This window comes from Apis cerana, linkage group LG6, assembly GCF_029169275.1.
Source record: "Apis cerana isolate GH-2021 linkage group LG6, AcerK_1.0, whole genome shotgun sequence".
NCBI lineage: Eukaryota > Metazoa > Arthropoda > Insecta > Hymenoptera > Apidae > Apis > Apis cerana.
Genome location: NC_083857.1, coordinates 4,592,408 through 4,600,230, shown reverse-complemented (window position 1 = coordinate 4,600,230; position 7,823 = coordinate 4,592,408). Strand labels below are relative to the sequence as shown.

Here is a 7,823-nt window from a genome sequence, read left to right as displayed (position 1 = left end):
TATAATAACTTATTTTTATTATATTTTTAATCGGTATAAAATTTTATAAAACTATATATAGAAATTTATATTATATTATAATATTTCAATTTTCTCACTGAAAAATGAATTAAAAAATTGCTTTAACCAATCAAAAAGCTGCTAAGGTTCAAATGAATTAGTGCATATGGCATCAATTTGCTGTCAAAAATTATGAAAAAAGCATATGTTAAATCAGTGCAAACTATATAACTATAATATCGTAATATAATTTGTAAATTATTAGTGTCTTTGTTTAATTAATATGTGCATATTTAATCATTTATTAAATATAATACAAAAATTAAATTGTTTTTCAAAACTTTTTTGTTGTTCTTCATTGCTTGTGTATTTGACAGTTATCGATATTTAATACGGAATTTAAATTTAGTTATTTCTTTATTTTACTATTATTTTAATTTCATATATTTATTTTCATTTTTATTTATAGAGATTATTATTTAATTATTAATTACTTTATTAATTAATTTTGAAGATGTAATAGGTTATGCACGTATTACAATTTCCATTCAAATGTGATTAAATTTGATTTTGATTGATTTATTTATTTTAATATAAGATTTACAATAATTAATATATATTCTTGTGACTTTTTAGTTATATAAAAAAAAAATAATTATATCATTTTAATCAATTTTATTTTATTTTATACATATATTATATATATATATATTTTTATTAAATATATATATTTTTCTTAAATAAATAAATCTATATTTATTGGTGAACTGTCAAGAATATCTTTTAATTTAATTCAATAATCGAAATTGTGCTGCAAAGATCATTCTTCTATCGAAAACTGTGACATGTAGACGTTATAGGTATGTATTCTAATTTTATATATTGCAAAATATATTATTTCTCTAATTATTTTTCTTATATTATTATTATTTAATTAATGCATTTAATTAATAATTTATTGAACATTATTATAATTGATACTTTCAGAAATATTTATATTCTGATATATTTTATATAATTATAATTTAATTTAATTCAATTTTCTTTATTAATCTATTTCACTATTAACATTAATTATTAACATTAGTGAATAATGAAGAATATTAGTTTTTAAAATGATATTTGAATTTTGTTATTTGTTTTATTTTATTATAATTAATTCTAATTTTATTTGTTTCATATTAGTATTTTATATATTTATTCTAAAGATTTAATGATTTTTGTGTAGATTGATTGAAACAATATAAGACGGGAAAACGAAATTTCAATATGGACACTATAACGATTGACGTAATGAAAAAATGGTAACATTCAATAATGGTAAACAAATATATTTTTATTTCTTTTTAATTAAATTGTAATGATAAATATTTATTAAATTATTCATATATCAATATATGAATTTTTAAAAATATTACGATGAAAGTAAAAGAAATTAAACAAATTTTTATTTTGAATATATTAGATTATATTTTTATAAAAAAAAATAAATTAAATTTATTCTTTCATTGTCTAATTTTTAATTCATACTTCAAAAAAATAAAACTATTTTCTTCAGCATATATTTAATATAAAAAAATAGAACATTGTATTTTTTAATCTTTTTTTTCTCTTTGCTAACAACTTTTCAGAAAATTGTGACTACAATGCGATTAATAGAGTTAGTGTATTATTAATTATTTAAGTATTTTATTAAAGTATTTTTTAGAGTAAAACTTCAATTTAATTATATACTAATTATTCGTGAAATTAAAATTAATGTTTATTCTATTATAATTTAAATGAATACATTAATAATCTTTTATTTTATTTTTTTTTCTTTTTTAAATATTCGTTTCAAATTCATATTAAAATCAGTATTTTAAGAATATAAACTGATTCATATTCATTTAAACCAAAAGAGATAATTATCTTTATATATTTTCTGTCAATTTAGAGTTTCATTTTTTTTAATTTTTTAAAATAATCATTAAATAGTCATAAATACTGTTTTAAATTATGATATTTCATTTTTTATTACAGTTTCTACTTCCTTTTATTTGATGACAACTTCACAATGACTTCCAATATCAATATCATTGGCAATTTTTCGCATCTAATGAGTTGCACGCATTTTAATTACTTCAGTCACTCAATCAATATCGTAAAAAGATTCAAATTGACACAAGTGATTAGTTGTATATATAAAATTTTGCACGAGCAAAATGACCGCAAATATTTATTATATTCGTGAGTAGTAACATTTATATACATATTTTTCTGCTTTATTTATTAGTTTAGTTTGATTTAATCTAGGTTTTCTTATACATCATGTTTTTAAATATTAATAATTTTCCAAATTAATTATTAAACTTAAATTATCATAATCTATTAGAATATATTTAATATGGATATTTATAAATATCAAATATCTAAATATATAATAAATTAGACATGAATATTCGAAATAAATAAATAATAATGCAATAATAAATAACTTTTAATTTCATCTTTTCTTTTATGTTAATGATTTAATTGCTTAATTTTCAAAATCAAGAAGAAAATGTAAAGTTAATGAAAGGAATAATAAATTTTACTTCCGTTTGAAAAAAATATATATAGATATTATGTACAAGAAGACATTTCGCGATAGGAAGATTTTGAAATCAAAGTTATAAGTTTTGAATATTTCTTTCGTATTTTCGAAAATGTGCTTTGATGAACAAATCGTCTGAGGAATTTTCTATGAAATTTCATTAATTTTACTTTGAATCAATAACTTTATTGAACTGTATTTTAATCTCTTTTTAAATAAATATATTTTATTTTAATTAATAAACTTTTTTATAAAATTTCAATAATTTATTATATAATAAAATAAAAAATAAATAAAAAGTAAAATATAAAATAATTAAAATTTGAGATATAAAGTTAAAAATAAAATTATTTCATTATAAAATCAAAATTCAGTAGTTTTTAGAAAAAATATTTATACTAATCTATCTTTTTCAAGATTTTCAGATTTTACCGTTCTCGTATACATTGTCAGGATTTTATTTACGTGCTGAAGTGCTACTTGAAGAGAGGCGATGAATATGATAATTTTAGTTATAAGTTGATAAAAATTTATTAGTAACTATTAATGCGTTAATGTATCGATGTATTTTTCATATTGTGTTAGATCCTGGAATTGCGTTGTATCAACTATTAAATCATTATCATAAACAATTATCAATGCAGATTGAAAATAATAACATACTATTAATAATTATTAATTTTAATCTTTAATTTTAATGGTACTTTGCTTCACAAATCATATCTTGTTTGTTTATATAATACTTGTTTATATATTTATTCATTCTTTCATTAAGATTAATTTGTTTATTGATTTACTTACAAATTTGTCCATTTGTATTGTTCATTTATATCTGCATCAAATGATGTATGTGTTTCTTACTTTAATTTAATAATTTATATTTAATTGGCTAAAAACTTTTTTCTAAAACTATTGTTCTTTGCTTTTTTATTTTGTTCACTTACATACACATATATATATATATAAACAGAGAACAAATAATTGATGCATACACAAATGAAGCTAACAAAACTAAGAAATCTATAAATTAATCATTAGCAAATGAATAAATAAATATATATAGAACTAAATATATAATAACTCTATATAATTAAATCAGTAAAGTAATAAGTAAATAAATAAATAAATTCATAAAATATATAAATGAAGAAAAATCTGCAATAAAGTTTGCAAATAAATCATTATCTAAATAAATGTATAAATCTATAAGTAACTATATAAATAAATAATTTAAGATGTAATATAAATGAACAAAACAAAAAATTTAGAAACAAGACACTACATAAATGAATTAATAAACATGTAAGTAATTAAATAAATAGAGATATAGGATAGGGATATAATAATATTAATTAAATAAACAAATTGAAATATATAATATATTTAAATGAATAAAACAGAAAAGTTTAGAAGAAAGTTATTGAAAAAAACAAGAATAAATAAATATATAAATATATAATATATATATATATAAGTATAAATATATAATATATAATATATAAATATATAAATAGATCATAAAAACATACAAATAAATCATTGGACAAATATATCGATAATAATCGATAAATCGATCAATAAATAAATTATATAAATAATAAAAAGTGTACAAATAAAAATATAATATAAATAATTAATTAATTAAAATTTAATAATAAAAATAAATTAATAATATATATTTTTAATATTATTTATTAAAATAATAAAAATATATATCGTGCAATACTTTAATTTTTCATGCGATTTCGATTATCGAAATAATCGAAATAATCGAAATATCGAGTTTCGTCGCCAGCCAATGAGAGAGCTTCTTGGCGAGTTTTGGCGCGCAATGTCAGTCTTCTGTGGAAAGTGAACAAGTGAGGACGTGTGATCGCTGCCGGCTTGGAAAATTCTACTGCGCAGTAAGTAATTTTGATCAAATTCTGCTACCGAATATATAAATTATTATTATTTTCGTTTATTTAATCATGGTTTTATTATTTTAAGTGTCGAAATTAATTGATATATTGAGTTTTTTCTAATTTCGATCATTGAATACCGGTAGTTCGTGCTTCATCGAGACGAGATTCGAATAGATTTGTTGCTTCATTTTGATATCGTTTTCCTGCGCATTTGTTTTACGATTTTGATTGCCATTTGAAAAAATTATCGATTTTCCGGATAATTTGAAAGAAAAAATGACTTGTAGTATGCATACATTACGATGATTTATGACTAATTTCGATGTTTCATATGTTTCGAAATAAATTTATTAGAATAAATTAGATTATATTTGGAATGTATTTTTATAATTTTTGATCCATTGAAACAAACGAAACGAAGATAATTTTATTTCATATTTATATATTCGGTTATTATATATTATATATACTATATATTAGGTCGGTGATCATATTTCGGTTTCTAAATGCGTCTCTTTGTAATGTTTATGTACTTTTTTCTGTTTTGTTATGGTCGAGGGTAATTAGATGTTTTCATAACATAGCTTTTCTAAGAAATTACGTGTTCGTATTTTTCCCACGCTCGACATGTTTCGACAGGCTTCGACAGGCTTCGACAGGTTTCGACAAGTTTCGACAGGCGACGCGCGCATCTCTTCTCCTCCCTCTCCCTTCGCTCCGCGAAAATTCGTTAACCGAAATTGTGTTACGTTATGGTGTATCCATATTCGTATTAGAAACTTTACTTTTTCTTGCGATTTGTTTGTTGCGTAGTACGCACATATTTTTTTCTTAAATCTATCATTCCTATCATTATTATTAAATAAATACGCCATTATTATTATGCTTGGGAATCCTTTGAAATTAAATTAAATTAAATTATTCGTTTTTGTCTATTCGTTTATTTGACGATTACAGTGCTAATTAATTCACATTGTGCTTGATAATTGTTTTATTTTTATTTGTAACCGATTAATTTTATAAATTTCATGTGTATATTTGAAAATTCTCGTTTTCTTTTGTACAGATTATTACCTGTATATTGGTCGAGAAGGCGGGAAAAATTCCAACATGGACGTCATTATATTTTTCAAAGGAAGCTTGATTTTTCGCTCGTCTATTGTATGTATTTATTCTGTATTTTATTCGATCGTTATTACACGATATACTTTATCATTACTTAAAAGTATATTTTATCCTATATGTGTAATGAAGATTCACCATAATTATTAATAATCTTGCATTAATGATATATATTCTAAATCCTTTAATTTATACAAAATTAATAATAATCGATTCGTGGTTTTTAATAAAAGCGGTAATTTTTTCTGAAACAAATGTTCGATAGAAAGAAGAAAAAATATTTTGGTTCTTTTTACATAGATCCCCCCTTCCCCCCATTAATAATATGTCTTTATTTCCAGAGAATTTTTGTGGTCGCGCGCAATGCGATCGGTAAATTCAGTGTTTGCTTCGTAATGGTTTTCTAGTATTTAGAGCACAATAGCTCTAATTAAATTATTATAATTATTCGCGAAACTAGAGTCAGTGTTTGTTCGCCGCTTCTATTCGAAATCGACGCGTTAATAGTTCTTTATTTTTATTTTTTTACTTTTTGAATATTCGTTTTCGGTACAGGGTAGAGTCAGTGTTTCCTGAGGAATAAGGCGGTCATCCATCACGCGAAGAGGTAATTGCTTTTATATATTTTCTATTCGCTTCAACTTTTTCAAATAATCAGAATTTTAATGAATGTGTTTCATATTTTATTACAGTTTTCCCTTCCTCGTGATGACTGTTTGGCGATGACATCTTGGGCCACGACAATGCAGATTCTTCGCATCTATTGGTGAGTCGCATGCATTTATGTTCCTCCGGTCATTCAATCATGTCGTAGGACGAAAGGTCCGTATCGACACGGATGACTGGTTGTATACGTAGAATTTTGCACGAGCACAGTGACCACGGGTATTTATTATATTGTATACTCGTGAATAGTAACATTTTTCTTGTATTTTATTTATTAGATCAGGATAGATCTTCTTGCATATCGCGTTTTTGAAAAGATAGTTAATATAATAGTTTATATTAAATAACAGAGTAATTATCGATATATAGAATGATATGAATAATTAGTTTGATTGATCTATGATTGAAAATATTTTCTCTATGATTATTTGATAAATAAATGAATATATTTATGAATATTATTACAAATATTATTTATGAATAAAAATTAAGATTCAAATAGTGAGAAATAATGAAATGAATTCAAAATTGTGAAGAAGACGGATATCCTCCGACTTCGTTACAATAAAAATATCAATTATTGTACAATACAATTGATAGTGCATATTAACGTTATGATATGGTTATCGATATGATAATAAACAATTTATATTTATGATTTTATTTTCGATTTCATCGTAATATTTAATTATAATGATTTTTGTTATAAATTTAAGTATGATTCTAAATGTAAAAATATTTATTTTTTCCGTAAAAGAATGTATGTGAAATATTATGTGCAAGAAGATACTTCGCGACAGGTAGATTTCTGAATCTAAACAAGAATTTTTGTACTAGATTTATGTTTTCGAAACCATGTTTTGATAAAGAGATCACCTGAGGTTATTTTCATTCAAATTCTTTTTAGAGTCAATTATTTTCTATTATTTCTTAATTGTCATACGTAAATTTAATATAATAAATTCAATAATATATCAAAAATAAATTTCTTCTTTATTATTTCAATATTTTTGCTTTATAAAATTAATAAGAATTCATAAAATTTACAAAGAGAATTTATTAAAATTTGAAATAAAATGAGCGAATCTAAAATGAGAAAACATTAGTCCGTTAGAAGATGTACTAATAATTTTTTTTAGCTCAGGATTTTCAGGTTTAACCCTTTCCGTGTTCTTTGCCAGGATCTCACTCACGTGCCCAGGTGTTACTTGGGTGAGAGAGAGGCGAAGGGCATGATGATTTTAGTTCATAAGCTAATAAAAATTTTTTAGCGATTGACGATGCGTTAGTGTATCGTGCACGACGTATTTTCCGCATTTTGTGTGTGTGGTTAGGCTGTGGAATTGCGTCGTTTAATATGTTATTCTATATAACTCGAAATATTTAACATATTTATGATTAATCTCGTTACAATAACTTGTCATCAACAATATTAGATTTCTTTACTTTCAAATATAACAAATTTGATGATCGTAAAAGGCATATTCTTTTGTTAACAAATATTAATAATTAAAATTGAAATATACGCATATTTTCATGACATTTCACGCAATGAT

The 7,823-nt window shown here is 22.3% G+C and overlaps 1 long non-coding RNA gene across 1 annotated transcript; it reads left to right on the top strand.

Annotated features, from left to right (window-relative positions):
- Window positions 1–655: 655 nt before the first annotated feature.
- Window positions 656–3,224, top strand: LOC114577684 (uncharacterized). The gene is made up of 4 exons (XR_003697935.2): window positions 656–860; window positions 1,229–1,320; window positions 2,023–2,229; window positions 2,993–3,224. It is a non-coding gene; the product is annotated as an uncharacterized LOC114577684 (long non-coding RNA).
- The last annotated feature ends 4,599 nt before the right edge of the window (window positions 3,225–7,823 follow it).